The sequence below is a fragment of the Rissa tridactyla genome, chromosome 5, assembly GCF_028500815.1.
Source record: "Rissa tridactyla isolate bRisTri1 chromosome 5, bRisTri1.patW.cur.20221130, whole genome shotgun sequence".
Lineage (NCBI taxonomy): Eukaryota > Metazoa > Chordata > Aves > Charadriiformes > Laridae > Rissa > Rissa tridactyla.
This window is the reverse complement of record NC_071470.1, coordinates 50,258,273-50,282,268: the sequence shown is the minus strand read 5'-3', so window position 1 is coordinate 50,282,268 and position 23,996 is coordinate 50,258,273. Positions and strand designations below refer to the sequence as shown.

The 23,996-nt window shown below is 42.3% G+C and overlaps 2 protein-coding genes across 2 annotated transcripts in view; both read left to right on the top strand.

Moving 5' to 3' along the window:
* SNCA (synuclein alpha) overlaps nucleotides 1-6,172 on the top strand; it is a 201,809-nt gene extending 195,637 nt beyond the window's left edge. Inside the window, exon 9 of the transcript XR_008466728.1 lies at nucleotides 6,085-6,172. The gene's annotated coding sequence lies outside the window, so the exon portion shown is untranslated. The remainder of the gene's footprint in view (nucleotides 1-6,084) is intronic.
* A 5,930-nt stretch (nucleotides 6,173-12,102) lies between these two features.
* The window catches only part of GPRIN3 (GPRIN family member 3), a 95,299-nt gene continuing 83,405 nt past the window's right edge, over nucleotides 12,103-23,996 (top strand). Inside the window, exon 1 of the mRNA XM_054203484.1 lies at nucleotides 12,103-12,123. The gene's annotated coding sequence lies outside the window, so the exon portion shown is untranslated. The remainder of the gene's footprint in view (nucleotides 12,124-23,996) is intronic.

The following is a 23,996-nucleotide window of genomic DNA, read 5'->3' as shown; positions in this document are numbered from 1 at the left end:
GCATGGTAAGAAAATAATATCGATTTTCCCTCAGATGTTTTGTATGAAATGTATTTGAGATGCTGTAATCAGGCTTCTTTAGCAGTTCTAGTATAAATTTTTGCTTTTGGCCTTGTACAGATACACAGTGAAATTATAACGAAAATATTATCTCCTTTCCCTGTGAGTGAGGGGGCTGTTAGATCCAATGCAGTGGTATGATATTAGCCATAAGCTGCCTCTGAGGTTAGGGTTTCATGATAACCTAACTGACCCAGAGATTCTCCCTGCCTTAGGGGCAGCTTTGGATGTGAGTGGACAGCACAGAGGTTGCTGCGCTGTTTATAGAGAAACAGTAATAGTCTGGCTGAACAACAAATCGCAGAGTGGCTGGGGCTGGAAGGGACACCTGGATGTCACCTGGTCCAACTCTGCCTGCTCAAGCAGGATCACCTAAAGCAGGCTGCCTAGGACCACGTCCAGATGGCTTTTGAGTATCTCCAATGATGGAGACTCCACAACCTCCCTGGGCAACCTGTGCCAGTGCTCGGTCACAGTCACACTAAAAAAGGTATCAAACTAAGCTTCTACATACTGGGTCAGGTACTTGCAGTCAATATAGCCTGCAGTCCACTTTTCCGTCCTGTGCTGAACACTAACCTCACTCTCCCAGGTAATTCAGAGTCCTTTCAAGATCTCGAATCCGCCATTCCCCTTTGTCTTATGGGCTGCCGTTGTCTGACAAGATAGATGGGTGTTTTCAGAGTGGAAGAAAACTTCGATGTTTTTTCCCCTCTTTCTACATGTTTTTGAAAAAAAGCCCTGAATATCATGAGCCAAACTCTGTGGGGCACACTGTGTTGCCAACTGGGGAAATCAGCTTACCCGACATTCACCTTCATGCTAACTCCCACGGGTGCCACCAGGGAGTCAAAAGGACAATAGTTCATGACCATACTGCACCTCCCGTATTCGCTTTCCAAGCACGCTCTGCGGGAGAGAGGAGCACAGGCAGGAATATACCTCTGTTTTGATTTATTGCCGTATGGTGGCCCCACCACTGAAGTGCTGAGCATTTGCACGGCAGCCGGGGGAGCAGAGGCGTGCTCCGCACGTGCCTCCTTCCGCCACGGCTTTCCATGGCGCTGCACAGTGCATCCCCAGACAAACAGCTTGGTAACGGAGCTAGAGGAAGCTTGCTTGCAACAAGCATACAGCTAGGAGCACGTCACATCTCTCCACTCTGATTAAATGCCTGCTTTTTATTCATGGCCCCTTCCACTCTGATAAACATCAGAAACAGCCTAATTATGTTTTTCTCGCTACTCAACTTGTATTCATTAATCTTATCTACACATATCTCCACGTTACGCCATAGAGACTTGGAGTCAGATTTTTTCAAAGGCTTTTAAGCACTTATGCACAATGATTTCTATCAGCTATGACAAGCAAGATTTCTATAAATTCTTGTTTTCACCAATCAACGTGAGAAAAGCTGGTAGCTTAAAAAACATTACACAAATCATCTGAGCAGAAGTGAGGCAGAGAATGGAAAGTCTGATTGGCTGCGGGTTTTCAGATTTCCAAATTAAGATTCACACTAAACAGAAAAAAAACTATGAAACAGAGTCAGTTTAAATAGTCTGTATTCCACTATACATTTGGAAATCGCTAAATAAAACACCTACGACTAAATTCTTATGAGAAGTGGGCTATCATGAAAAACAGTATGTTAAAGTATTATGAGGATTCTTTTCCTCGTACTCTCCTCTGAGACAATGTTTTGCCAAATCAGTAAAATTTCAATAAATTCAGTTTTAAGGAAGACACATTTTTTAAGGGAAATTAAGTTCCCTGATCACTTCCCAGCCAACCCTTCCTGAAATGATGTTTTGTATGAGCTGAGCATGTCGATGGACTTTTTTCCATGGTTATAATGAAAATATGACCTAAGTCCTCCTCCTGGGAAAGTATCAGCTCCAGCCCTGTAAATACTTGACTTGTATTTTGGTATATTCTCTGTGCCATATGGATGCACATGCCCCTCCTTTCTTTCTGCAAAAACCGCATCTCTGGAAACACCCTGAATAAATCAGGCGAAATGACGTGAGAGTTTTTTTAGTGAAGTAGCCATCGGGTTAAAGGTGCCCATCAATTCCATATGGCTGTAATATCCTAGAGGATTTGTGGTGCCTAAGGACTGGCCTGGATGTCGCTGTGAAGAGCAGCATGGCTATTAGCAAGACACATCTCTTATGTCTTCAGCTCACAGAGCCCACCTGGGGCACTGGGGACAGCTGCAAGTTTTGGAACTGACGCGCTCAGAAGAGTCTGGATACGTTCAAAAGTGGAAAACCCCCAATTTTCCATTGAAGGCATGAAAGCCCTGCTTAGTCAGGTGTTTTCTGAGCCTTTACTAAAACATGGCAATTCTGACAAGCCTCAGTAGCAGAAATATTTCTGTTTGGCTGAAAGTTGCCTGGGCAGTTCAAGTATAACGCAATAGTTATTTCTGGTGTGGGCAGAGAAGAGCATGAATGTGCCCCATGACAACAGGGTGACCAACAGAAACTGCACTAAAAATAACAGAAAAAAAATCCAGGCAGGATCTGGCCTTTTCTGGGCTGTAAAAAAAAATAAAATATATATACAAGGAGGAGGGGAGGTGAAGATTCTGCCATATGCATTTTAAATATTGAGCGTATTATAGAGTTTGCCGTGCGAAATCAGTTTCTGAAAACACTTTCAGTAAAACCTGAGTTACTTAAGGAACCCACTGCTCAGCCATAAACAGCATAAATGCTTAGTGTGCACCACCACTCCGAACGACACGGAAGACTTGCAGCCATTGCACGCCAGCATCACCCAGGTGTCTTCGCCAAATGTGCAAGGGTACAAGAACACAGCCGGAGCCAGCGCTTGCCGAGAGGTGTCACGCAGGTTTCTGCATGGATTTTGTGTGCTGAACAGGTGCCTATTAGAAAAGCCACAAGACAATTTGCTCTGAAAAAGTACTGAAGACAGAGGAATTACCCTCCTAGGTCAGACTGTCCATACTGTCTGGAAGTTCTTGGTATTTCTGAAAAAAAACCCAAACACTAGAAATCATCGCGGCAAACAAATATGGTGTAATTTTTCTCATCCCGTTCTCTACTAGTCAGAGATGTATTGCAGGCAGAAACAACAGGCTCTTATTCCTCGCCCAGCATGAACATGAATATTGCTGAAATTTGTGGGAGTTTTCAGCCTTTTCTGGAAGGTCTCGGTGTGGGGTAGAGATCTGCTCTGCAGCCATATGTGGTGCAAACAAGCGTGTTGCTTTATCAGTTTTCACTCACTCCCTCTTATTATCTTTATTGGATGGCCTCTTGTTTTGGGGTTGTGGAATGGAATGGGGTGACAGAAGTTTTGTGGCAATTTTATTTTTGTATGTAATCACTAGGTCTCCTCTTCCTTGTCCCCTGCCTTCCACAAGAAATTCCCAGGCTGTTTCTTAATCTCCTTTCACGCAAGAGCTTTGCTAGATTTGTGATGACTTGTAGTGCCCCTTTCAAGTTTGGTTCAATACCAGTGTCAGATGGTGCCACTACAACTGGAAGCACTTTGCCTCAAGTTACATCAATATCCTCACACTTCTCTCTCTAGTATTCGCTCTTGTCTCGTTTGCCAGGCTGCTTGTCTGGGTTGTTTTGTTTGTAGCTGTACATTGAACAACGGCCTCCCTTCAGCAGATCACAGTCCCCCTTGTGCTTTCCAAGCCCCTGTAAGTGAGTCTGTCTGACAAGCATGTTCAGCAGGTAATCAAAGGTTATCATAATTTTGAGTACAAAACACTCTGTCAAAGTGCAATATTGAATTATTTCAACTCCTAAAGTATTGTGTATTTTAACTTCAGGAAAGGTAGGGCTTCTAGTGCAAAAAAAAAGTAGGCTTGTGAGTGACTGAATATCCTTAGAGAAGGAGGAATAATTAATTGGTAGGTCGTTTCTGTGGAGCATAAAGACATTCTTCAGATTAATAAAATATTGAATCATTTCTAGAACTACAGAAAAGCAGCCATGCAAAGTGTTTCGCTTTGTCATATATCAGTGGAGCAGACACATCAGATGCTGGTGAAAACATTTTGCTTCAGAAGAAACCAATTCAGAGTGTTCACCCAGAGCAGAAAGCAGCAGAAAGAAAACCTTCTGTATGCTGTCACATCCATGGTCTGTTTTGCTGCATGTGCTTTGAATGTCAGATAATAACCATAAATTTGTGGGGAATTGGGCTGGGTGAGCTAATACGTGTCAGTCACCTAGGCGAGCTGCTCCGTTCAATCAGTGGTCATCACTCTCCCAGAAAGAGCTTAGCTATGGTAACCACCCAGCAGAAAGCCATGTCCTCTGCACTCGCCAGAATGGATGCGGCAACCCAGACAGAGCTCCTGTGAGAACACGCAGCTGTACAGGTCTCAGACTGCAGGGAGTGCCAGAGCCTTTCACCAGTAACTGATGGCAGTGAAGTCTTACAGAGATGAGCCAGGGGCCATCCAGAAGGACCTGGACAAGCTTCAGAAGTGGACCTGTGTGAACCTCATGAGGTTCAGCAAGGCCAAGTACAAGGTCCTGCACATAGGTTGGGGCAACCCCCAGTACCAATACCAGCTGGCGGATGAAGGGATTGAGAGCAGCCCTGCCAAGAAGGATTTGGGAGTACTGGTGGATGAAAAGCTGGACAGGAGCTGATAATGTGTACTCACAGCCCAAAAAGCCAACCATGTCCTGGTCTGCATCAAAAGAAGCATGGCCAGCAGGTCGAAGGAGGTGATGCTGCCCCTCTGCTCCTCTCTGGTGAGACCCCACCTGGAGTGCTGCGTCCAGCTCTGGAGTCCTCAGCACAGGAAAGACATGGACCTGTTGGAACAGTTCCAGAGGAGGGCCACAAAAATGATCAGAGGGATGGAACACCTCTCCTATGAGGACAGGCTGAGAGAATTGGGGTTGTTTAGCCTGGAGAAGGGAAAGCCCTGGGGAGACCTTATTGTGGCCTCTCAGTACTTTAAGGGGGCTTGTAAAAAGATGGGGAGAAACTTTTTAGCAGTGTCTGTTGCAATAGGATAAGGGGTAATGGTTTTAAATAAAAGAGGATAGATTCAGACTAGATGTAAGGAAGACATTTTTTTCAATGAAGGTGGTAAAACACTGGCACAGGTTGCCCAGATGGGTGGTAGTTGCCCCATCCCTGGAAACATTCCAGGTTAGGTTGCTCATTGCAGCGTGGTTGGACTAGATGACCTTTAAAGGTACCTTCCAACCCAAAGCATTCTGTGATTCTACATGCTCCACAGATAGGTATCTGGAAGAGAAACTATAGACCTTCCCTCGAGTGTGTCTGTCAAGATGATGAATTTCCTCAGTTACACGTGGACAAGCTGCTGCAATGTTCTTTTGCCAGCCAGAAGAGATTTTCCTGTGATGTTATTAGGTGGTTTTATATTTGATGTTAGGCTGGAAATGTGCTCCATGAAGGGAAATTAGTGCCACCGGAAGATAATATTTAGTAGCGTGGGGTACTGAAAATCCTGCTACCACGTGGGAAAATAAATAAATATGTTTTACTTGTGAAGTAGAGTGAGACCTTCATGAATGGGGAACAGCAAAGAACATCTAATACCTCTAAAACACTGAATATGGCAAGGATTATCAGAGTTACCATTAACATATCTAATGACCTGATATCTGATTGTTTTCACCTACTTGTAACAATTTTAAATTAGATTATTTTCAAACTTTTGAGACAGCTGTATGGCTGACAACAGAGCTCTGTATTCAAAGTGACTTTTAATTTCTTTAGGCCAACCATTGCTCACACTTAGGATGGGAATCCATACTGAAATTTAATTCCTGTGTAAAGATGACCATTTGATATAAGTACATCCATATCATGGATCTGTTGAAAAATAGGAATGAGGAAAGTCTCACGCCCTAGCTATGAGACCTGACTTGCTCTTGCCAGGTCAGTATTTCTGAGGTTTCTGGTACAGCATGAGGTTGCAAACTGACAGAAATGCTTGGGATGGTGTTTATAGACCTGTTCAACCTAAAAGGAATTTTCTGATTTAAGCAAAAGCAAGCATGGGTCTGCATTACTGTAGAAGCTTCTCCCGGCAGCATGGATAAAGCATGGCCCAGGAGTAGCTGCTATGAGAAAGCATGCCGTGGCTTCGTTCTCTAAAGAATTCTGAAATCCTACGGTCTATCAGAGGTGGACAGAAAAGAGGGAGATTGTTTCTTCTGAGATGCCTTTAATAACGAGGAATGTATCCTGAAAGGAGTGATCCTGACAGACAGCTTGATGGCTCTTATGTCACTTCTACTGCAGAGATTTCAGTGGAGAAATCTCTGCCATTTCTATGACCTTGGCTGCTAATGGGGGTGTTCATTCAAAAGGCAACAGCATGTCAGAGCTTTGAGATGGCTCAGTGATGCTCAGCAGCTGAGGCAGAGAAGTAAACTGTGTGCACTTACCTGGATTCCTTTTATTACTCTTGTAACTGCTGTGAGAAAGACAACAGGAAGATTTTAATCACAGTTTTGTCACCCTACAGCAAGGCAGTTTATCAACAGTGTAAAACATGGTTTCTGATTTCAGTGATGTGCAGTTTTCCTGACCTGATTCACAGGGTTACGAGCCTGCTAGAAGGCCAGTGGTACCCAATAGGAGTGAACCAGATGTAATGGATGCCTGTATTAAAATGACACCAGCTGGACTGAGGCCCCTGAGAAACTCAAAGCTAAAATGGCTGAAACGCTACAAGTTATCAGTTACGACAGCTAAGGCTGTTTTCAAATAGTTTGGGGTTTTTTTTAATCAGGACAGCGGATGTTTTTCTTGGTGATTTTATTTATTATTTTTTTATGTTTTTAGATCATGGTAGCCAGCAAAAAAACCCCAATGGGCACACAGTTTATAGCTATGCCCATGCTTCAGTGGTGAGGTAAAATGTGTACCTAATACTGAGTCACATTGATAATAATTACATAAAATTACATAGACTGGGAACTGTAACAGCAAATTCCTGAAAATGTGACACAGTGATGGGTGTAAGTCAGACTAAGACCTTCTCCCATCTTTTGCCTGAAAACTTACATTTGAAAAGTATATACCTATAATCCTGCACATGCTGCTGTTATGAATTCCACGCAACGTTAATCAATTGCTGTTAATTGACAGTGTGGCATGTCACATCCACCATAGAGTACTGCCAGTGCAGAAGCACTGGGTTGGTAATAGTCCAAATAAGCAGACAGTTTACACAGAAAGAGCTTTCTATACTCCTTTAAGGTAACTGTTTTGAGACAGTGTCTTGAGTTTACACTCTTGAGAGAGTGATATCTCCTAATGAAGTCCTACTTTACCAGTTTCCACTCTCCTAGGTCCTACATAGTATAATCCTTTGTGTTTGAGGAATCCAGAGGGAAAACTGGCCTTTGTCAGGAAGCCAATAGACGGTTTAATTTAAATGCACCCCAAGCAATCCCTGACTTCTGCTTCATCTCAGAGCCATCTGCTGAAGCCTCTGTGTTCAGCAAGCTGTCAGAAGTGTCCAGGCTCTCCAGGTAATTCCAGGCTGCAGTTGATGTGGTGCCACCGGGGAGAGGAACTTGTGTGACCCGTGAGTGATTTTTTTCACTGACAGAAGCTGTGAGCTCGTACTTCACACCTCAGGGCTGGAGTCTTTAAAAGCTAAATTACGTGTTCAGGTAATATCAGTGTTGTTTATAATTACACTGCCTTGTGCTGTGACTCAGTCAGAAAGCAAGAACGAACCTGCGTGCACACAGAACTCAGAAGATCCTTACTGTGCACAAAATATTGGTACAACACAACGCCGGTAAGTTGGCAAGAGCGCACATGCTTACCTAGGTTTAGCATTAAATCCAGATTCAGCACTAGATGTGGCAAAGCTGATGGACTTTGGAAAGTTTTTTATTTCCAGGTTTAACACCTGAGTCCCAGGTCAGAAGAAGACATTGTGAGGACACCAGCAAGACACAGCTGAAGTCCCATGGAGGTTTGCTACCGAGGCAGAGAATGGCCTGACGGGAAAATGAAGTACTGCAAGTCCTAGTTCTTACCTTACACGGTGACCTCAGTGACTGGCCGGCGGTAAGTTGACAACTGTGTCTCCCATTGTAGCCCTTTACAGAGGTTCCCAATGATGAAACTGTGGCAGAGATGTAAATTCAGCAGTGGAAAAGCTGCCCAGTGTAACCTTGAAAGTTGCTGGCATGGTCAGGCAATTAATGATTAAAATGCCATGTGTTTGGGCCAGTACAGTGTCCTGAATCAGGGAAGAAGTTTACATGTTGTTAAACTGCTCTTCAGCTGAGCCTCCTGTCTTCAAAGCAGCCTCCTGGTGTGTCCACGACACTCACAGCATCACGTCAGCACTGGAAAAAAGAAAAAAAGAAAAGGCAATGGAGTCGTGTGGGATTTTGACCTGCAGGGAAAGATGTCTATGAAAACCTCTAGAGTCTAATACGGTCTTGGTGCTTGTTATTCATTCATTTAGGGATTTTTCAATGTTGTTCATAACCAACCTGGACAAGCAGTGGGGGGCAGATTGCCGCAACTGCATACACGTTTTAAATTGTCTCTCTAGGGGCCAAATGAAGAGTTATAGAACTAGGACTGGGAGCAGGATTTAGCTCATGTACCTTACTGGGGAGCAAAGAGAATGGAGGGGAAAAGCAGACAACTGGCAGTAAATAAAGCCTCTGGAGGAAGCCGATGAATGTGGATTGCCACCGCCACTGGCTCAGGACTAAAGCTATGAAACAAATGGAACGACAGGAAATAAAATTCAGAGAGACGGCAACCAGCCGTGCATAATTTTGCTTTATAAAAAGAAATACCATTTGGTCTATAGATGTATCTCAACGAGATGTAGGAATGAAAATCTGCCTTAAATCAGCTTGTGAGAATGGACAAAATAGTTTGCTATTTTATACCAATCTGTCTTTCTTGCTGTTGATTGTAAATACCGGTGCTTGGTTCTTTGAATTCCCATTTGTTCTGTTCTGGCATTATTATCTCTCCATCATTACCAACAAACGTGGAGTTAGCCATCTGGAAAAAAAAAAAGCATATTCTAAATTATGTTACTTTCTCTACTGTCATGTGATTATTAACTCAGATAAATGAATTTAAGCTATTCTTGGGTCCGTTAGCAATCTGCTAGAGAATGACAGTAAAGTACTCTCTACCTTTTTTAAAAATGTTTTGAGATGTATGGAGAGAGCGCATCAAATAGTAATTCACCCTTCTGGGTGATAATACCAGTCATTACAGCACCTGTTCGCACCCTTTTATCTGTGAGTCAGAACCGCAGCTTGCCACAGCTTTTCCCAATGATCTACAGGGAGAGGTGTTTTGGGGAAAATGCTTTTTAGCGATTATGAAACAGGTCGTATTTTCTCTGTCAGCTCTTCAGAACTGGTATGAATTTCTTTCACTGCTTGCCAAATTTATTTTACTGCTGACCACACCTAGATATTAGCTACAGCTGGCCCTCCTGTTGTTGCTCGGATGACGCATAGCCTTCAATGAGATTCCACAGATACAACTTTGAAAAGTAATATCCCATGATTTGGCTGATAATTTTGGTAGATGAAATGGCAAGGATTGCATGTCATTCCGTTCTAGAAACGGGAACCCCACACAGCTTGTAAAAGAGAGTAATACTGTAGTCATCAGACACAAACTTGTTACAAACATGCTGATGGAGGAAAACCTGTTTTGAGACACTCAGGTCTTCGTTTAGATGAATATTTGCGATGCCTCTTATTGGAGTTGCGGTGCAGAACTTTTGTTCATTTTTCTGGTACTTCAGAGAGGTTATTGTTTAGTGACATCAGTATGTGTCTAGATTTCCTTATGAGCAACCAGCCAACCTTTAAAAATTGAAAGTGGACACATTTGCCTACAGTGAATAGATTTCTTTCCCTATTTATTTTCCTTCTGTCCCTTCCTTTGGAATATATCTTTTACATACGTATTTTGATTTTAGATATGCATATATAGATAGTATATATAGAGAGACTATGTATTTTTTTTTTAATAATATATATGCATGTATCTTGTGTATACGCACCCCCCAGTGTAATGTTACAGTGACTTGGGAATTGTACAAAATGACCTATGGTTATATTTTTAGCAAACTCTAAGATCTAAAAAGAAAGTACAAATTGTAAACCTAAGACATCACATTCTCATTCCCATACCATCTCCTCACTTTTTCCGTATCTTAAAGGGCCCCCAGGGCTCTGCACATTAATTTTACATAGGTTCTGACATGAACTTTTGTGTCAGGAGTCACCAACCTTGTAGCCCTTTGTTCGCTAGAGATCGAGGGAAGGGAAGGGAAGGTGCTGTGAGAGCTTTTCTATGAGCCCTACCTGCCTTGCCTCTGTAGATCTTGCTGAAAGTGCATTCATCATTTAAGTTAATGTAGCAATAGATAAATATAATTTTCAACGCTACCAAAAATCACCATCATCTTTTGCAAAATTTGATCCATATCCCCTGACAATTTTTTCTTTGTGGGGAGGAGGGAAGAAGGACTTTTTCCTTAAAAGCTTGTGTCTAATTTACAGCTTAAGTGCTAATTAGCTGCTGGCCTAACAGAGCTATGTACTTTGTTCGTTTATAACTAGTTATGCTATTCGTTTACACGATACTCAGTCTTTAGGTGGACGTGTCCACAGGGCATACCAGTTTCTGACCTTAGTTTTGCAGCAATATCACGACAGCAACATTTATTCCCCCCTCCTGTCAAGGAAAGCGACGGTAAATAAATCAAAACGCCTCCATGAGCCAAAGTGAAATTCCTTGTAAACTAGTAGAGAATGCTTAGTGAATATAAAACCACACATGCATTTCAGTCATGGCCATGTCTAGCACAGAAATGCAGAGGGAAAAACAAACCAGGAATGAAATCGTTCCCCAGAACCGGGAACTGGGTCCTCTGATGTCTAAATCAAGGACTAATCTGACAGGGCCATGGGCTGCCCTCTGCGCCCCAAGTCTCTCCTTCAGGCTGTTCTTTCTATTGAAAGAGGGTGCAGGGGTACCCCTGCTTGCATGGGTGCCATTCCTACCTGCAGTTTGCATCTGTGTCTGGTGTGTGTCTCCAACAGTTCAGATTTCCTCCAGGTGCCCTGGAGGGGTTGGACCATCCAATTGACAGCTCTCATCCTAATTCACCTACTCCACAGGAACAGGCCTCAAAGCTGAAACTCCAAATCCCAGAAGCTGGATATTATTTTACTGGTGTAATCATTAGAGCTGGCTCCAAACTTTACTAAAGTTAGTGAAAGAGTCCTGTCACTGTAGGGGCTTTGGATAAGCTTAGCATTTAAAGGCAGAAGTTGGCAAGAGTCTTCAAATGGATGGGCTTGCAAGTGAGCACGTTTTATAGGGCACTTCTTTTCTCTCCTACATATAAGCAGTGGGCTGAACATACCAATTTATTTTAGCTGCTGGCAAAAGGTCAATAGCTATTCTCTTTCATTTAATGGAAAGAAAGCATGAAGAAGCACTAGGATTTAGCCCTTCTACCTCTGCACTAGATTAATTATAGCCAAAATGATCAAATCCTCAAGTTCACAGGCAGCATTCACTTCAAGGAGAAATAATTTCTCTTTCTTGTTGCTTTCTGTATGCAGTTGTGCTAACCAATATTTTTAACAAAGCTTTTTTGATAACAGCAACATTTAATAGTGAGAAAACCAAATGAAGTCGTGCCAACTCAGTACAAGATGAAAACTCAAGACTTTCAAAGGGGAATTATTGATAATGTGAATAGTTATATCAAATACAGTCCTTCAGGTGCTGAACCTTCAAGATTTTCATCAACTTCTGAAGAGGCTGATTAGCACTGATTTATTTTTTTTTAATTGGCTGGGAGGAGCAGGAACGACTTTGTAGCCAACTGGCTGCCGCGTTCCCGTTGGGGTGGGACGAGAAGGACGTATGCTGCCATTGGATTCCTTGTTGATGCAGAGTTACTAAGAAACATGATTCATTCCTGGCATTGTAACTTGCTGTCACCATGTAATTCCTATGTCCTGCCTAATGCCTGAATAAGTCATGAACATGGTAAGTCTCTGTCCAACGACTGTGTAATTACCATATACCAAATGCAACGCCAAGAGAAGTTCAGACAATTCTGCTATAGGGTGCGATAGGGAAATATGCAGAGTGAAACTGCCTCAAGGAGGGGAAGGAGATGACTCCGAGCTTCTGGCAGCCTAGACTATTAAGTCAGTAGCTGAAAGAGCAAGGTGTTGCAGGAGGATCATCGTACTGCCTTAATAGAAAACGTACCTTGCCAGCATACAAGCCAGTTTGTACACTAAAACTAGGGAGATGGAAATGAAACGTCTAGTTGTGGATTCAGGGCACCTTGCTGCTCTGTACTTCAGTCTTTATTGCACTGGGGTTTCGCTGGTGAAAACCCTGATCTGCAGGAGCTCTGCATACCTACAGAAGGCACGTGGCAAACAAGCGGGAGAATGAAGAGTTAACTTTTCAACTTTGCACTGGGCCTTTAGGCAGTACTAAAGTTTCTAAATGCTTTTATAGCTATAGTCTTTCATTAAATATTATTAGTGTATTATAAATGGTTTCTTACTCATATTTGAATAACAGAGACATTATTACAGTTGGTTTAGGGAAGCTACAGCCCTTAATGCTGTCTGCCACTCTGCATGTAAGGTCTTCAAATTGGTACCTCACCTCTACCTACCTTCGGAGGGAGTGAAAAAAATTTATTTAATTTGTTGTTTTTAAAACAAGGTTACCAAACAAAGTAAATGCATGTACTTTTCTAATGAAATGAGTTAGGCAACCTCTACTTCATTTAAAAAAAAGATCAGAGGAAAAGTTCATAATCAATAATTCCACCCCAGAAGAAAAAAAAGAGGCAGAGATTAGTATGACATTCTGTTGGTACATGCCTGTGTATATGAACAGGAGACCAATTACCTCCCATAATGAAACTGGACAAAATTACGTATTTCTACATACAGTAGACAGAAAAACATACGTCCTTCTAATTCAGCTAAATTTTCTATGACAGTAAATCAGTACATTCCTAAATAACATCCTAGTAATATTTCTCTATAATCTATTTCGTCTTTTTCTTCCGTAATATTAATCTTTGCATATGTTCCTGTGTATCAGGTAAGTCTGTATATCAGGTTTGTCTGTATATTTTCTTATACAGATTCTGAGGAAAGATTCGCATTTCTGAGCACCTCTGAAATAACTATCCAATGCTGTTGTAAAGGGTACCACTTTCTTGGCCTCTGTAAGATGGAAAAAATAAATTGTGTGTGTGAATTCTCCTTTTCTACTAGTCTTAGAGTTTCCTGCTTTTCAAATAGATATGGGCTGAATCCGAATATATAGGGAAAGAGAAGACAGTAGTGCAGGATACTTCATTACCTGAATGTGGGCCCTAAGTTTGCTATGCTCGTAAGGAATAGGAATATTGGTTGTGCATCAGGTCTTGCAGGACTCCTGTGTCCCCTAGAGATGCAGGGAATCTAGCTGCATTGGTAGAAATTAATTAAGTTTTTTAAACTACGTTGTGGTTTCATAGTAAAAAATCAACTAGAATACGTCTTTATTTCCATGGAACACGTCCACGGGGCCCAAGACCAGGCAGTCACCTTCCTCTTCCAGTGTCAGTTGGCTACCAGGAATGGTGATGATTCATTACCCGCTGAGCACAAAGACAGGCTGTACAGAAACCAAGATATGGATCTGATGAATGCCCCATAGAGTAATGACCATCAGTGTCAGGGTGACATACTTCCTCTTCAGTTCATATTTGACCCTCGTTGTCATTCTTGTTGATCCCTCCCAGTCCAGCGTCATTCAGTACTGTGTCCATGAAACATGAGGAAAAAAGCTGAGTTAAATCTGCTCCAACTCTTTGGACCAGCTGCTCTTTCAGTGGGCTACTCGTAATCGCTGCTGACACAGAAAACAGGCTGACAGCCGTGATGTACCTTTTGAATCAAGCATGCTTAGATCTTACTATTTTTCCACTCCATTTCCTTCCTGCCCAAGAAAACAAAAGGAAATATTTTCTTCTGTGCTGGTCTGCCTGAAAGAATTTTGTTTTCTGCAGTTCTCATGGAATATTTCAAAACCCTTTTCCTCCAGATAATGGACCTGAAAACAGCTGAGCACTGGCCGCTCTGCAGCAAGGCGCGTGTGCAGATAAGTTTAAGCATGCATTTAAAGAGTTTTTCAGGATCAGGGGTGGGGTTAGCAGCATTCTGCTGTACAAAAGAGAAAAAAGTCCCCAGGCCAGTGAAAGAACATGGAAAATTCAAGTTTAGGACATTCACTCAAGAGCAGTCAGAGGAATCGGATCGTATTCAGAGGACCATACAACACACTAAGATGCAGAGGGTTGATCTGTGTTTAAGAAGCAGCTCTGGGTGTTTTCCCAGAGAACAGGAGGGTTTTTTCTGAGAGCTAATGGCAAAGGAAACCTTTCTTGAGACTTGCACCTCTTTCTGCAGCAGTACTGAAGTCTCGGCTATCTCAGATGAAATAGGAGCAGCTACTTACTGACATTTTTAATAAGTACAGGCTTTCCAAATGGGTGAGGACTCATTGAGACTACCAGAAAGAGAAGTGTGAGTTTTCCGTTCTCCTTCATAAAAGATTAAAGTCACATCAGAGCGCTTAAAAAACCCACGCTATTCTCTTTTTCCTCTACTCTTTCTCTTGCTTTCAAACACACCTGATGCTATCAATAAATAATTCTAATATGGGCACATAAGAGTGGTTGTCATCCACAATTTCTGGATTTTACATATTCCTTTCATGGATTTTTCACTAACTCTTGTTAGAACAGGTGCTGAGATGGAAATAGATAATAAACTTTCTCTGACCACAGAAATTTTCTGTCACTGCATCGGAGATCTATAAATTCTTGTTGAACTGTAGGGATCAAAAGCAATTCAGGAATACAAAAGAGCTACTTACCTTATACCCCTGGAATTTATTTGCTTGCTCCAAAACCATGGTTAGGAACCAAGGCTGTCATTTCAGGACACTGGAAGCACCAAATATATGGTGAAAATAATTAATTTTGAAGTTTGTGACCTGAAGGGAATTGCATAGTCTATACACTCATATTTAGCATCCAGTTTTACATTCATTTCTTCAACATGCTAATGCATACAAATTGTGATTGACTTCTAATGCTATAAGTCAAAAAAGACAATTTAATAAATTATTTTAACATATATCCATCTGGGCTTCTAGGTGCCAACCTAAGTAACAATAATAATAATAATAGTATAGTAATAATAATGCTGAACTAAAAGGCAATCTCTAAAAAGCATTGCCATTTCACAGGCTTGTAAGAATGTGCTACTTGAAGGAAGTTAAATGTGACTTGAAGTCATCAAAAATTTTCTACCATAGTATCTAAGAATTGTCAAAAATAAAACAAATTAAAATAATCTATCCATCTGTCCGTCAGTGCAGGAGTAAAGGGCACAGAAGATTATATTAGATGTCTACAGTATCTGGAGTGGTATGCTTTATCCACACTAGCAGTGGAAGGGACCCCTACACGGGAATTATAATAAAATCAGCATCATTTTACGTTGTCTCAGAACCCATCTGTTAATGTAAAATATTAGCCAGGACAAGTCAAAGGTATAAATCTACATGGAGCAACCATTTTCTTTGAAGTGTGGAAAACCAGCAACGATAGTTTTCCCTGTTCCTGGCCGTAGAATCATAGAATCATAGGGCTGGAAGGGACCTCTGGAGATCATCTAGTCCAACCCCCCTGCCAGAGCAGGGTCACCTAGAGCAGGTTGCACAGGAACACGTCCAGGCGGGTTTGGAATGTCTCCAGAGACGGACACTCCACCACCTCTCTGGGCAGCCTGTTCCGGTGCTCTGCCACCCTCAAAGTAAAGAAGTTCCTCCTCAATATTGCTATTCCATAGCAATAGAATCACATGAAATAGCAGGAGAGGTGAGAACTTTTGTCCCACATAGATATATTATTTAAATATGGGCACAATAGACTTTGGCTGCACAGTGTCTCTTTTCCTGCAGGTTCGCAGGCACGCTGTTTCCAGATCCTGTGCACACCCTGTTGTTACTCTCACATACAGCTGACAAGTGAGTGAAATTACTCCCCTAGCCTAGATTCTTGGCATCCTTGTCATATTGAGTGCTGAGCAGTTCAGTGGCAGAGTGCTGGTGGGCCAGATTTTACTGGAGCACAGTCAGAGCTCAGGGTGCAGAAGTTAATATTGGGCTAAATACCTCTGAATGATCACTGCCCCTCCTGAGAAAAGGAAAGCATGAAGATCTTGACAGACTGGCAAATATCCTTTTGGGTTTTCCTGAATAAAGACATTTAAATGGGTGCTGATATCACTTTCCTAGAGAGCTAGGATCTTACTCGCTCCAGTATATCTTATCTGATGTGGCCTACTACTCTAATATACAAATACTAACATACAAATACTAATATACTAATACTAATTATGTCTCTACTATACTTGCACAATTAAAGCGGTGTTTTATGTCATTTGAAAAGGTCACATTTTCTGGAGATTCCTGCATCATTCTTAAAAGAGCTCCAAAAGCTTATTAGCATGTCTTCCCTCAAATGTATACTTTCTCTGCTCTGCATTTATCTGGTGTGGTCCAGCTATCACGTGATTAAGAAAACTTCAAAATGCCTCATAGGAACAACTTTGCAATCCTAAATTTCAGGCTTAAGTGCAACCATTTGAAAAATGTGTTACAAGAGTGCCTTTAAGCCAACTCGGAGGCACACTCTATGTTTAATTTTTGTAGCGTTGCTAGCAGCAGCTCTACGAGCTGAGCACTCAGGGGCACTATCAACAAAATGTGTGAGCACCAGAGAGCAAAGCCTGGTCTTTACAGTCTAGTCTTTCCCACTGCTATTCTAGTTTTTTAATTCATCATCCCAAGTTCATCATCACCTCTTCTCTTTTCTCTGAGAGTGCTTACCAGGAGGGTGCTCCTTACTAGGAACTGGAAATGAAGTATCTCTCATTTAAGAGTGTTTATCTTAAAATAAGGACTGCAGTTTGCAATGCTGTGAGTGCCCTTAGACAGAAGGAAAGCAGCTGATATTAATGATGATCTTTTTACAGCACCATTTCTCAGAGGCTCCAATCCCTAATTGAATTCAGGAAAGTGAGCATTTACACATATGAAGGAGAGGAGTAGTGTGGTACAACATTATCTTCTCTTCACCGAACTCTTTAAAATCTTGACTTAAATGTTTAAACATTGGTGCTCTGACCGCACAGCATTCCTGGTCTGTGGTGTGCAACTACCACACAATATGCAAAAGCTCTGTTGTCTGAGAGGAAACAAAAGGCGTTAGGAAAAGCAAGAAGGAATTCTCTTAGACTTTAATTGCTGAGTCAGCAGCGTTAGCTCAACTTGGCCTGGTAATGGCTGTTAGGTAAGAAGACCTTACTGTAGTTGCAGTAAAAGAAATGTGGAAAAATAAAAGAAATCTGTCCTATCATATGTCCTTTATAGCTCATGCCTTCCCATATCAAAAGATCTCCTGCTCTAGGTCAGCATTTTGGAAGTGCTAAATGCAGTTCTCCATTTTCACTTAGGTTTGATCGACCAACTTTCCATGAAGGTCACCCACAAAATTAATAAAATCATTATTGGTGTCCAGATGCATTAATGAACCCTTCTTTGAGGGACAGAGCAGAGCTGCTTTTCTGCTCAATCTCAACTACACATTGGTGGGAAGAGGCACATCAGAGCTGTGAAGAGATGGCTTGGCCGCACAGCTGGTAGAGCTCCAAGCACTGCAGTGAAAGTACCATGGGAACACCTGAAAGGCTGCAACTTACTCAAAACCTTCTTGGGCAAGCATCCTGAAACCTTCCATTCTCACCACGCCTCTCGTTTCAACAAAAATGACAGAACAGGTGCATAATCCTGGTGGCTCAGCGCTGCAGACCAGCTCCGGCATTCCCTGCTGGGAAGGCTGACCAGCTTCTTCCTTGTGGAGTGGGAGAGGAAGGGAACACTATTCCTTGGAGACCTTGACACTACACCTGGAAAGAGTGTAAGCATTGTTACCTCTGCTCCACAGGTTGGGAAGCTGTGGCAGCAAGAGATGAAAAACCAAAATGATCAACTGGGTTTCAGTCAAGGCTGCAGCAACTGGTGGTGCTGTCAAGTGGGCAGGGTCTCCAGGTGCACAGCGCTAGGGAGTCTGTCTTTGTGTTGGTAGAGAAACCCTCTGCCTCTACCCTGTACTGCCAGGATCGTGAGAGGATGGGCTAAGATGGTACACAGTGAGCTGAGTTCACCTTGTTACCAGAGCACCAGATAAAGGAGGTGCCTTTGGAGATATCTGTGTGAGTGCTGACAGTAAATGATAAGACCACGATCTACTGGTATGTGAAAACACTTGCCACAGCTTAGGTACCTATATCCTGCACCATGCCTTCCACATTATGTCTGTCTTTAGATCAGTTTAGATCCATCTGACCTGGCAACCAGCAAAAGCTGGGCTCCTGTGTTGTGTCTCAGGAGCCAGCAGAGATCCCCAGTGTCATCTTCTGCTTGCTAGAAGGTAAGACTCAGCTCAGCAGCTCTCAATTCAAAGTGTGCATGGAGAAGTAACAACTAATGTCTTGGGGCTTTCCCTCTTGTTTAAAGACTTGGCTGTCAGACAAGAATCACTGTACACAGAAATGACAGGCATGCACTCTGAACAAAAGAGACAGCTTGGAAATGATGTGATAAAATTTTAAACGTCTGAGAGAGAAGCAGTGATCTTGAGGAGCGCACAGGTGCCTGAAACCTGACTGCAGCCCATCCTTTGTTTAGGAGATTACTCTGCAGCTAAGGTAGCCTCAACCGTAGCATTTGGGTTTCTTGCCAGAGATCTGGATGCAGTGAAGCGGTGTGATTTGATCACAGGGAAAAGCTCTTTGCACAGCAGTCTGTGCTAGCTGTTTTCCCTGCCGCAAGCACAGAACTCTACTCGTCGGCCAACACTTTTACATTTCGTTTCATGTAGTTAGATGCCTAGAACCTGCTTACATTCTCTACAGGAACTCTGGGACACTTGGCACCTTTGAAAATTAGGCCACCCTACTTTACTTTCTCTTAAGCAGTGCTTAATCAGAATTGCTTGAATGAATTCCTAGAACTTCCTTGAGCTTACAGAAGGATGGAAAATTGAAAAGAGGGAGGAAATTCTCAGTATTTAAAGATGCTACAAGTGTCACCATCTAACACCTTGCAATTTTAGTGGGTTATCCCACTAGAGAATTGCTGGACATGGAGGAGATGTGAAATTTTCACATGGGGTGCATAGAATTTGGAACCAAATGTCTACAGCTCATGCACAGCTTTTACTTTATCTGCTGCTGTAATTGAATTTCCATGGAGAGATGTCACAGACAATAAGGCTTTCAACTCTGCCTCATGTGACATTATCAGTAGCTGCCAAGGGAAGGTACCACAAAACATAAAAACTCTTTGGGAAATTCTGCATGGGGGAATACTTACCAGTGAGTTCATCACTGAGGTGAAAAGCTGCACTGAGCAGGATTCTGGTTCTTGTCTGTATTTTCTCTAAGAGAGACAATACATGTCACATTTTCAAACAAAACCAGTCTGGAAAGATTTGCAAATAGAGTTTAGTGGACATCATTAGCTGGTCAAAACCATCTTGACAACTTGGAGCAATGGATTGGAAAAACAGGATGCTATTCAACACCGAGAAGTGATTATTCCTACCCAGGCAGGAGCTATCACTAGCATACAGCAGAATAGCAGTGGGTATAACTGGAGCACGGGGCCAGTTTTACGTCGCAAGACAAGTGCAAGACACAGTGACACAGGTACAGCTGTTCCTGACTTGAGGCCGCAGGTGGACCAGCTCTTTCAGCCCAGGTTTTCTTTGCTTCCATGCCAACTATCAGCAGCAAGAGAAAGGGTAAGGTAGCGCATAGCTAGGAGAGGCGTGTTTTCCCCCGAGGCGACTAAGTGGGGCTATAGCTGACACAGACACATGACTTCAGCTCTGGGCTCAACTCCAGCTCATTAGCTCTCCTGAAGACTCAATTTCTGCCCAGCATACAAGCAGAGGATCCCCATACATATTAGTGAGAGCAGCACAAGCACACCCAAGGGCAAAAAATAGACCCACTGCTCTAATACTTCCTATGTTTTTTGTTACCCGTAAGATTGCAAAGAACATGTTCGTGTTAGAAGAAAAAGAACAAATGAAATAAAGGCAATTTAATGGCTAAAATATAAGTGCTCCTAATCCTATCTCTCTGTGGCACCTGCTACCAGCAGCAGTTATAGGAGCTAGAGCTAGAATTTAAAGTTATATGAGTCATTTAAGCCATTTATATACCAAAAATTCATATTACTAAAATATAACCCCAGGGAAGTTTCATAGGTGCAAATAGTTACAGTCAATCAAAAAAAAAAATAATCAGGATTTTGCTTTTTGTTTCCATTATAAACACCCCTGTTGACTGCGAGAAGCGAGGGCAGACTACAAGATCCTGGACTGGATTTTTGCAGGGTGTTTAGCCTCCAGAATGTGCGTATCAGTAAGACAAGAATATTTTCAAAAATGTCTAAGCAGGCTAGGAACCAGCCTGCTATTGGTTTTCACTAGCAACCGTGCTTGTGCATTGTTTTGTGAGCAGAAACAAAAAGCAAGAGCCATCTAGAAAAAGAGTAGGCAAACGTAAGAGAGGTGGTTATACAAAGTGAGCAGGGTAATTCTTGAGTTCGGATTTGTGGCTCAACCCACGCTTGCAGTAGTTGATTTCAATGGACTATGGTTCATAATTCAATCCTGCATGGCAGATGTGGGGCTCTGGGCAGCAGTAATACTATGGGACACATAAGGTTGGTTGTGGATAAATTAGATAATTTTGGTTGCAATGAGGAAATGTGGCAGGCTGGGGTTTTTTTTGGCCTTTTCATAAGACAGTGAGAACAGTGAGACAACAAGCAAAAGCTGGTAATCGTGAGTGAGAGGTGAATCTCATTTGGCATCTGATCTGACCCTCACATCTAAAATATCTAAGCGATTCACATGCTTTCATACGCTTATCCTCACAATGAACCTTTGACACAGGAGACAATCTCCCTGTCTTGCGGAACTGTGCTGCAGTGAAGTTAAAAATACCCCTCACACTTACTAGACAGCAGCCTGTTGTGAATTTACTCTATTATATCATCCTAATAACTTGGTGGACTGGGTATACCCACCCTAATTAAAGCATCTGAACCTCACTCTGCGCAGAATTACTCAGGCATCCCTGAAAGATGCAACTCTGTGGGCAATCGTATCCCCATGGAGACAGAAACAAATTGCTTTTTTACATCACTGAACTGTCACCGCTCCACTGCGCTAGTACAAAGCCAGGCCTTGGCTTTGCAGACCAGGAATGCCTTTCTCTCACAAATAGCAACATCATAGGAGAAGGAAAATCCTGCCTTTATAACATCAACATTTCGTTCTTCCTATGAGAACCGTGACCACCAAATACAGTTCAAGCAGCAGTTTTAGAATAAGAGGATAGCTTCTAATCTATCATCAGAGGACAAATATTTTCACGTAAACCCTAGTTGTGTACATCCCCCTGCAAAGTCACCAGAACAGAATCTGTTACGTGCAGATTTTCTATTTTACAGTGACACCTGCAGTGTTAGGAAGAAAGTGCCGCTAGCAAGAGCAGTGCTGTTCGGCTGTGTCACGTTAGGGCACCTGCAGATTAGCTTTGAGGGCAGGCTGTGAAGCAGCAGAACACGTTGTCAGCCTTGGAAGATGCTTTCCAAAGAGGGCAGGTCCACCGCTCATCTTTGATTAAGGCTTGATTAAGAGCATGGACTAATTGCTCGGTGCTATGAAGCAAGCCAGGATTTCTCCTCTCTGTTCCCCCCGGTAGGGTGAAATCGCATCTGCTTTTGAAAAAGTGGTAGCTTCCAAGACTTCCTTGGATTTCACTCTTCGGATCTTTAATTATAATGACTACATATGATTTCTGCATCTTTAAACAAGATGGTATTTGAAAGGTAGTGAGGCGAAAATAAGCAGCTGTTGAAAACCGACAGTACTGTCTATCCCGTGTGTTGGGGAATTTAAAGTCAGGGACTGACTTTGCTGTCTACATCCCAGGTATGAATTATGACGAATTCAACACACACTGTTCTTTTTATATCTCTGGTGATCTCTCTGAGAGTTTTCAAATTTTAAAAAATGGCAATTCTGTCTTCTTTCTGGTTTAGTTTGGTTTTTTCCTAACTAAAATCAGCCCTGACCTCTGATGTGCATGTGCTGGCAGCTCTCCTCATAGACCAGGACTGAGTTTGTTTGTGAGGTTTATTGCTAGGTTTGTGACAAAATGTCCCTCTCCACAGACAGCTATCAGTCAGAATATGTTTCTATGTTGTCCCCCGGACATGACTGTGCCATTCATGCTGAAACTGCTGAGCTGCTGTGGGTAGTCTCATAAAATAGATGCAACTGCTGCCAAAAAAATGCTGCGTGCTGCATTCTCACTAATACTCGAATATAACCAGAAAGAACTGGTTATATTCACCAGTTCTTTCTACAGGTTTAGCCATCAGTGTTACCATTAGCAAACATACAACTCTTAAAAAGATTTGGGTGTATCCAATAGTAGCCAGACTTCAGGAAACCATAGAAGTTTTAAGGTACTGACTGCCAACGGTAATGACCAGTTCCTCTGAGGAAAGGGAATGTTTCTTAGAAGAAGATATATGAAAAAATTTCTTGCATGTTCAAAGGAGAGAGGCATTGAGTCTACCTTTCCAGAAGGTGCTGATGGCTATACTGCATGCTTGTTAAAATGCATGCCTAAAGAATTCTAATTTCACTTCTTACATGTATGTCATAATGGCCTTTTTGTGTGCAGAAGTAGAAATACATGGAAGTATATATTGGAACACGGATGAGGATTTTTTTTTTTTTTTTTTTACTTCTAGTGCTGGTATTCCTCTTGGAAGTGGAAGAATGAGACAAGGGTTAAAAGAAAAGGACTGGAATTGAGGAAACCTAACATAAAACCTTACATAGCTACGATACACTAAAGAAATAAGTGTATGTTTGCAGATCTTCACCTGTCACTATTTCCATGTTCTCGTTTCTGATGGGAGGGCAATTCATGGCACATGGATGTGTCTCAGGTGAAGCACTCTACAAATTAGGGAAAGCAAAAGTTTTACCCTCATCTCTGTGACTGCACCGAGGCCTTGGGAAAGTCACAGATTTTTGTGTGGGCATAGATATTTCCAGGCACGCCACCAATTTCTTAAACCAATTTTTTAATCTAAATTCCTTTAAGAGTTCTTGCTTTCCACCTTTTTTTTTTCTCTGTTGACCTTTAAATGAAGGGATGTTTTCTTTTTACAGTGCCTGTGCTGCTACTTTAAGCTTTTAATCCACCTTTTTAGAAAGTCCTGTTTGGTGTAATGATCCAGCCCTCTGTGCACAGAGATGCTCATGACTGGGGAGCCTCACTGTTCCCAGCCATCTGCAGAGGATCCAGGTGTCGTGCTAATTTTTCATCTGCCAAACAGACTGAATACATGACTACCAAGGGACCACATGGTAAGAGAACAGCTACAAGGTGACCATGTTAAAAGATATGTACTTTCTATGGTGAAAGTTGGATTGCTTCGACTGAGAACTTGCGATAGGGAAGCTAAGCCTGCTCTTGTTAGTGGGAGTAAGGTCTGGCCTTTTTCTCTTTTGCCATTCCCCCACATGTTGTTAGTGTTCAGCTACCGTCTATAGAGGGGAGGGGGTTTGGAGCAGCGACTGAGCAATGCTTGGGAGAGCGTGTGTACGAATTATATTCTGGCCATGTTACATGGTTTAAACACCAGACCTGCGTAAGAGGAAACATGGG